Source organism: Arvicanthis niloticus, chromosome 9, assembly GCF_011762505.2.
Source record: "Arvicanthis niloticus isolate mArvNil1 chromosome 9, mArvNil1.pat.X, whole genome shotgun sequence".
NCBI classification, from domain to species: Eukaryota; Metazoa; Chordata; class Mammalia; order Rodentia; family Muridae; genus Arvicanthis; species Arvicanthis niloticus.
Window position 1 is genome coordinate 51,413,824 of NC_047666.1, and position 9,122 is coordinate 51,422,945.

Genomic DNA, 9,122 nt, shown 5'->3' on the forward strand with positions numbered 1-9,122 from the left:
ACTCAGGAAAAAATTGTCTTCCTCAAAGGCAGCCAACAGAGACCTTCCTCCCGATACACAAACATAATGCTAATCCATCAGTTGACCCTGCATTTCCAAGATGACGAACCCAAATACCAATCTAAGGATTGTTCCCTGGCCAAAGGTGGCTCTCTGTGTTGGATGTTCTCCCCAATAGCTGCTGAGGGCTGGCCATGAAGTTACTGTGTAAACACAGAGAAGAGAACCTAGCTCTGACTCTTCCAAGAAAGAGCTCACATCTCTAGCGTCTTTCCTGAGGGTCCTGCACCCACTCCTCCCCTACCTGCCAGGAGCTGCATCCTAGGCGCAGATCTTGTAGACAGTGGCGGTGTTGCAGAGAAGAAAAGAGCGAAGCAGGTGATGCAGCCGAGAATCAGCACATGGAAAGCACACGAAGAAGGCGGCCGCCTTGAAGGCGCTGGACGGGATGGTGCTGAAGTCGGTGAAAGAGCCCCGGCAGGTGAGCTCACGGCCCCTAGCCCGCTGCCCACGCAGTAGTGGAAGAGGCCGAAGTAGCAGGCTTGGGAGTGCTCACGCTGTCGCCTACCCAGTAGGGCTGGATGAAGACCACCACGTTTGATGATGGCGAAGCAGATGGTGAAGATGGCCCACAGCCGCCGATGGCCCGCGAGTTTCCGCATGTAGTGCTCATGGTAGAGCTTGGAGCCTCCTGCGAGGGCAGCATGGTGCCCGGGGGCGGGGCCGGCGGCAGCGGCTGACGGGGGCCGCCGGCCAGGACTGACCACCGGGCTGCGGGGCGGGAGCTGGGGACGCACGCAAGAAGCAGCCCTGAGTCAAGGAACTCGCAAGGCGGGGTCTGAGGCGGAGCTGGGGACCTGGGGGTTGACTGGGGAGCTAGGAGGGGGTCATGACAGTGTTGGGGGCGGCGACTTGAAGGCCTCCTATTGGGGGCCTGAAAAAAGAGTCATGGGAAAGTTGGGGGGGGCTGGATGAGAACATGAGAGCTGAAAGTAGGGGTTGCCAGAAAGTGCTCGTGGGGGAGTTGAAGAGGGGGCTTGGGAAGTGGTGCTGGATTAAGAGGGGACGTGGAGAGATGTAATGAAAGATGGAGATCAATACTGGAGGCATTAACAGGCACCAAATAGAGGGGGCTGCAAGGCATAGTGGAGCTGTTATTAGGGTAGCTGGGATCTGGGTGGGTGTCTAAAGGGGACCTGGAAGCAGATAGATGCTTCTCTATAAGGAAGAGAAGAGGTTGTCAGGTTGGGCTGGTACTGAGGGCACGAGGAGGGTTACAGTAGGGCCAGGCAGAAGACAGGAGCTGGTACCCAAGACTAAGTGTTGGAATCAGGATGAGGCTAGTGTGGAATCAGGGCTGACACTGCAGGGTCTACACTCCTGCGGGGATTGATGGGTGCTCCTTAGAAGCTGGGGCTGAATGTCGGCTGCGGGGGGGGGGGGGGGGAGGATAGTGTAAGGATTGGCGGGCCAGGGCCGGAGAGTGGCTTTCCAGGCCCAGGGAAAAGCGATCGAGGCAGCGGGCAATCTGGGCCTGGAGGGGCGGGCAGTGGGCAGGGGCCGTGTCGGGCGCGGGGGAGCGGCTGGGCCCGGTAGGGCGCAGATCTGTGGGGGGTGGCTGCCCGCGTCCAGGCCGGACGCGCGCGGAGGCTGCGTCCGTGCGGAGAAAGGGATGCGGGCAGACCAACCTGGCTGAGTCGGGGCGGCTGGCGTCCAGGACCGGCAGGCTTAAGCTCCGGGGCTCGATGGCTCCTGGCAGACGGTTGCCTTGGCCCGGCGGCCGTCCTCTCGCGGCCTCCATCTTGCTCCGGCCTCACCCGGGACGCGCTCCCCGCCCCGAGGCGCGCGCTCCCGTGCACTGGCGCGCGCAGCCGGGGCGCGTTCCCGCGCGGGCGGTAAAGAGAACTGAGAGGAATGGAACCGGGGGAGGAGGGGAAGGGGCCTCCAGGTCCTAACAGCCAGAGGTACGTCAGTCACGGTGACCCTGAGGTCCCTCAGCCAGAGCCACAGCCCCCTACCCCAGCCAGACTTCAGGCTCTGACTACTAGGACTCTCTTCACCAGCCTGAGTTGTGGGGTTCCCCGCTCACCCCACAAAGCCCGTGGAATTGGGGAAGGACCAAACGAGGATTAGTTGATAGGCGTTGAACCTCAATCTCTTGATTCCAGATTACCACCTACCATGCTATGACCCTGCCTTCCGTCTCTCCATTCTGCTTCCACGCCTTTGCGTCCTAGAGGAGTTGAGGTTTTCCAGAGTCTCCTAGGAACTGTCAACACCCCCTGGGAGAGGGAAACTCCTAAACTGTTAAACACCCTACGCTAGCCTTGGGGATTCCTTGGCCCACAGCACAAGGAGATGGGGCCAGGGAACAAGACCCAGGCTGAATAACAAGACAGGAGGGAAGAGTTGTTTTTTCTGATCCATATTCCTTCCCCCGTGCCCAAATCGATGCAAAGACATGAAGTTTGCACATCATGAAGTCCTAAAAAAGGCAACAAAGCCTCAAAGTCAAGGTGGTGATGAGGCCACAGAACACCCCCAGGGAACCTCCTGGGAGCAGCTTGACTCGTGTTTTCTTAGCCTTTGAAACCCAGACAAACTAACGACTAACCTTGAACTTGATCTATCTGGACCCTTTGCTCATCTATAAAGTGGACAAGTTGGGCCGCATTTTATAGGGGTGTGCGTGGGCGTGTTGCGTGTGGTGACATGCACATGTTTAGTGATTCCCAAGACACTGGACTACAAACACATATATTTGAAACTCATATCTAATATGCAAAAACTTATTTCAATTATTTTAAATGTCTTTTTCCAGTGGGATAAAGGGACTGTTCTTTTGGTCTTTGGTAGCCTTTTGTTTTCTGTTTTTGTTTTGTTTTCTGATTATATATTTTGTAAAAGTCTTTCTCATTTTGGGGAGATTGTGTTCAGACAGGGTCTTGCGAAGTAGTTCTAGCTGGCCTGGACCTCACTATGTTAGACCAGGTTAGCCTTAAACGTGCAGGAATCCTCCTGCTTTCCATCTCCAGTGCTGAAATCGCGGCGGTGCACCAACAGGCTTGTTCTGTGCAGTGCTGGAGATCAACCAGGAGAGCATTCTACTACAGAGCTACATCCCCAACCAACATTTTCAACTTACAAGAAACGGTAGCAACAGGGTAGGTTTGTTGTTATTGTTGTTGATTAATGTCTTTATAAGAAACAGCATTTTGAATCCCAATTATAAAGGGAGAATGGATCCACAAATTCCACAACTTGAGACTTCAGGTCCATGTGAATTCACCATCCCCAGGGACAGAGTATGGCCATGAATTTGGTTTCTCTTTCCCCTCTCTTTGAAGGAGGCTTCCTTGCCACCTACCAAGCATCCTGTGGTCCTGGAATCCTGAGCGGGAGGAGCAGCACAATATCTCTTCCCACTTTACAGATGGGGACAGAAGCCAAGGAAGAACACTGACATGCAGGGGAAGGAGAATGCTGTCCTGTCAAACTGTCATGAACTATCTCACCCATCTAATAAGCAGGGTGAGGCCCCTGAAGGGTGGCACTCCAACACGGGTACTGGAGTCACAAGGACTGGGGAGCAGAAAGATGTAAGGAGAGGGCTGAAGGGTCCTGCTGCAGATGCTTCCAGTGCTTTCCAGGCTCTCCTGCCCTGTCCTCCACTTTGTCTCAAATTGTTCTCTTCCTAGCCTGCTGAGCCAAGCCAAGCCACCCAGAACAAAAAGAAGTGAAAAGGTTCACTGAGAGTTCATGCAAGGAAGCTCTGTCCACACCTCTTTGACAATAGTATGCTGGCCCCATACAGCCCTTCTCATTCAGCTCCCGGACCGATCCTGGGGTAAGCCAGTAAATTTGGTTTCTGCTTAAGCCAGTTTCTCTTATGTTTTGTTGTTGTTTCCAATCTAAATAGTATTAAATAATTCATCTGCATTCCTCCAAATGAGATAGCAGGAGTTTATATATTGATTTAGTTATTTGCTGAGACAGGGTTTCCTGTAACCCAAACTGGCTTCGAACTCAAGATGGAACTGAAGATGACTTCAGACTTCTGATCCTCCTGCCTCCACCTTCCAAGTGCTGGGATTGCAGGTATGCGTTAACCAGCTTCAGTGGGCTTTTGTTTGATGTTTTTAATAGAAGACTGTCTAATACATGAGCTACTCACAACCAAAAGACTGGAATGTGAGGCCAAACTCTACCACATGTGATCTGTGTGGCTCAGAAGATGAACACTACATTCTCCGGGGAGGGGAGGCGTGAGAGGATTGAGACACACACCCCAGATTGGTCTTAAACTCACTGGGATCCTCCTGCCTCGGCCTCACATATGCTAAGATTATAGGTGTGCACCCCTCCCAGGCATGTTATTGTTGTTGTTGTTGTTGTTAGTCTGGGTTTTACTCTGCATCCCTGGCTGACCTCCAACTGTAGCAATCCTCCTGCCTCAGCCTCTCAAGTTCTGATGTTACTCTTGAGAGTGTCTTATTTTCTTCATTTGTAAAGTAGAGAAAAACATACTTCCTCCTCACAGATGCTGGGAGGATTAAAAGAGATAATGGATAGAAAAGAGCTTTGTAAGTGGAAAAAGGGCTATAAATATAAGTGATTATCATTAAATTTTAATAATAAATGACGTCTCCAAAGAAAAGATACAGCAGGAGCCTTGGAGATGCACTTGCTGAGCTGTAAGGGCCTGGGACAAGACGAACTTAGAGCAGTTGCAGAGAGGAAACATGAGATTCATTTACAAGAAAAGCATCTCATGGGGACCAGGAAGGAACAAGGATGGAAAGATCATAATGGAACCAAAAAATGGAATATGGTAGTGTGCATCTGCAATGCCAGTGCTCCAGAGCCTGGGGTAGGAGGAAGACAATTTCACCAGCAATATAACAGGACCGTCACTATGTATAAGGCTGGAGGTGTAGTTCAGTGGAGTGTTTTCCTGGTGTTCATGAGACCCTGAGTTCCATCAGTAAGGAAGGAATACACCCAGACCCTAACTCTCAACACAAAGGAGATTTATCACCTGGAGGGGCAAGCAGGAGGGTGGGGGAGGTTGCAAAGGCAGACAGCAAGCAGCAGCAGCAACAGGCAGAGTAGCCAGTGTCAGTGTACATGTGTTTAATCCTAGCACTTGGGAGATGAAGGCAGAAGGATCAAGAAGTCAAGTTTATCTTGAACTATATAACAAGCCAATCCTGACTACATGAGACACTTTGAAAAAATAAAAAATTAATCTGAGCATGGTGGCACATGCCTTTAATCCCAGCACTCAGGAGTCAGGGGCTAGTAGATCTCTGTCAGTTCAGGACAGTTAGAGCTGTTACACAGAGAAACTCTGTCTCAAAACAAAACAAAACAAAAACTAAACAAACAAAAAAACAGTAGTAGTAGTAGTAATTTTAAAAATGAAGGGAACTGGAGAGGTGGCTCCAGATGGTAAAGCCATGTTGGTAAGAGGACCTGAGTTCAATATCCATGTTAAAAAAAATAACAACCGATAAACAACAACAACAAAGGCCCCACCAGTTTCGGCAGTATACACACAGAGACAGTAGAGACAGCAGGATTCCTACGGCTCCCTGGGCAGCCAGGCAAGTGGAATCAGTCAGTCAACAAAAGACAGTGAACAGCAAAATAAGAAGACAGTCTACATAAAATAAAATTCTGACCATCAAATGCTTTTGCATGCTCTCCTGAACACACACACCACACTACCCATACACCACACACACACCACACCACACCACACATACCATACAACACCATGCACACATCACACACACTTACACCACACACATACACCACACACACACATCAAACACACACACACCACACCACACACCACAGCACACACACCTACCACACACCACACATTACACATACACCACATACACATACCACACACACCACATTACACATACACACCACATACACACCACACTCACACATATCACACAACACCACACACACACCACACACATCACACCACACACACACCACACACATACACACCACACACACACATATCACAACACATCACACTTACACACTATACACCATATCACACATACACACCACACCACACACACCATATCACACATATGCACCACACACACACACACACACACACACACCAAGAAAAGGAATGAAGAAAGAAAAAGATCAAGTCAAGAGACCATAAGTCAAGGACCACACTGGAGGAGAACCGAGAGCAGAAGGTCCCCAGGTTCACCCAGCCACTATCCCCGCCAGGAAAGCTCTGTATCCAGCCTATGTGCACAGTTAGACTTGTGTTACCATCTAGGTCCCCCATCCTGTTCTCGTACTGTTCCACTCAATACCTACATTAGCCCTTGACATAGTGATGAGCTGAACTGTGTCTGTCACACTGTCCCTGTGTTAAAGTCCCAACGATCAGCAATGTGACTGTGGTTGGAGACAGGGCTTGAAAAGACATGGTAAAATGAGCTGCCATGTGTGGACATCTGATGACTGGCATCCTTACAGAAGAAGTTAGGACACAGAACTTAGACCAGCAGTTCTCAACCTTTCTGATGCTTCAACTTTCATACAGTTCCTCTTGTTGTGGGGACCCCCCGGCCATAACATTATTTTCATTGCTGCTTCATAACTGTAATTTTGCTACTGTTATGAATTGTACTGTAAATATTTGATATGCAGATGGTCTTAGGTGACCCCTGAGAAAGGGTCATTCCTCCAAACAGGTCGTTATCCATAGCTGATAACCACTGACTTAGACCAAGAGACCAGCATGTGAAGACACAGCAAGGAGGCTAAGCGGAGAGACCTCAGGAAGCTGCAACAAAGTTGATTTCTGCTTAAGACACACAATCCTGGTGAACAAGGTGGCACATGTCTTCAATCCCAGCACTTGGGAAGCAGAGGCAGGTAAATGTTCTGTGAGTTTAAGATCAGCTTGGCCTACATAGTGAGTTCTAGGCCATGGCTCTAGAACTACATATTGAGACCCTAATACATACATACATATACACACACACACATATATGTATACACACACACACACACACACACACACACACACACACACACACACACACACATATATATATATATATATATATATATATATATATATATATATATGTTGTCATATATACACACCACACCACACACACCATATCACACATATGCACCACCATATATATATACGTTGTCAGTACCAAATTGGGAATGCTAAGGCATCCAGCCTCAAGGACTCACAGCTATTGTGTTGTTAGTCTGTCTGGTGAAGGCAGTCACCGATGAACTACCCAAACAGTAAACCAATCTAGTAAATCCCCCAATAGTATAAATTATTATCCTATCAATTCTATTTCTCTGGAGAACCCTGACTAATACATTGTCTTTATAGTTTACTTGCTGTGAAGAGCATTTAGCTGGTTTGCTTACAATTTAGAAGTTTCAGTGATCAACATGGCAGGAAGCAAACTGCTATGGTGCTGGAGTAGTAGCTGAGAGCTTTACATGCTGTCCCGGGCAGCAGGCAGAGAGAAAGAGAAAAGCACACCTCCCCTAACATACCTTCTCTGGCAAGACTACAACTCTTCCAATAAGGCAACACCCCCTAATCCTTCACAAACAGTTCCACTAACTGTAGTCCAAGCATCCAAACATATGAACCCCTGGGAGCCATTATCATTCAAAGCATCACATACATTTATGAAATAAAATAAGCAAGAGGCAGAAGAGATGGCTCTGTGGTTAAGAATATATACTGCTATAGCAGAGTGTACTGGCTAGAATTATGTCAACTTGAACAGCTATGGTCATCTGAGAGGAAGGAACCTCGATAGAAAAAATACCTCCATAAGACCAGGCTGAGGGCCAGCCTGTAGGGCATTTTATTAGTTAGTGGTTGATGTAGGAGGGCTTAGCCCATTGTAGGTGGTGCCATTCCTGGGCTTGTGGTCTTGAGTTCTGTAAGAAAGCAGACTGAGTAAGCCTAGGGGAGCAAGCTAGTTAGCAGCATCCTCCATGGCCTCTGCATCAGCTCTACCTCCAGGTTCCCCTCCTGCTTGAGTTCCTGTCCTGACTTCCTTCAATGATTGTCTTAGTCACTGTTTTATTGCTGAAGAGACACCATGACCAAGGCAAATCTTATAAAAGAAAACATTTCATGAAGGCTTGGTTACAGTTTAGAGATTAGTCCAATATCATTATGGGGGAGAGAATGGCAGCATGCAGGCAAGCATTGGAGAAATACATGAGAGCTACATCCTAATCCATAGGCAGAGAAAGATAGAGACTCTGAGTTCGGCATGGGCTTTTGAAACCTCAAAGCCCCCACCCGCCACCCCCCAGTGACACACTTCCTCCAACAATACCATACCTCCTAATCCCTTTGAATAGTGGCGCCCTCTGGTGACTAAGCATTCAAATGTATGAGCCTATGAGGGACATTCTTACTTAAATCACCACATTGATGAACAGTCATGTGGAAGTATAAGCCAAATAAACCCTTTCTTCCCCAAGTCGCTTTTGGTCATGGTATTTCATCACAGCAATAATAACCCTAACTAAGACACAGAGGATCCAAGTTCAGTTCCCAGCACCCACAGAGGGCAACTTACCTGTAATTCCAGCTCCAAGATATCTGATGTCTTCTTCTGGCTTCTGATGTCATATACACACATAATAAAAACTAAAAAAAAAAAAAAAAATAAACAGGATTTCATATCACCTAGACTTTTTAGTTACTGGAGCTGAGAAGACTGAGATAGAATAGAGGATGTGATGAAGTCAAGTCTAGTGTTGGCCAGGTGTGTAGCACAGTGGAAGAGCACTGGCTAAGCACAGTGAGGCCCCGAGATACATCCCCCAAATGCCTTCAAATACCATTTTAAGATTAGATAAAATAATAATATAGTCTACAAAAATAAAAATGAGGATTGTAGAGATGGCTCAGTGGTTAAGAGCACTGGCTGCTCTTCCAGAGGTCCTGAGTTCAATTCCCAGCAACCACATGGTGGCTCACAACCATCTGTAATGGGATCCAGTGCCCTCTTCTGGTGTGTCTGAAGACAGCAACAGTGTACTTATATTTAAAAACAGAAGAAAAAAAGTGA

General features: G+C 48.2%; 1 pseudogene; it reads right to left on the minus strand.

Annotated features, from left to right (window-relative positions):
• Positions 1-254: 254 nt before the first annotated feature.
• Positions 255-706, minus strand: LOC143443616 (LHFPL tetraspan subfamily member 4 protein pseudogene; annotated as a pseudogene).
• Positions 707-9,122: the final 8,416 nt, after the last annotated feature.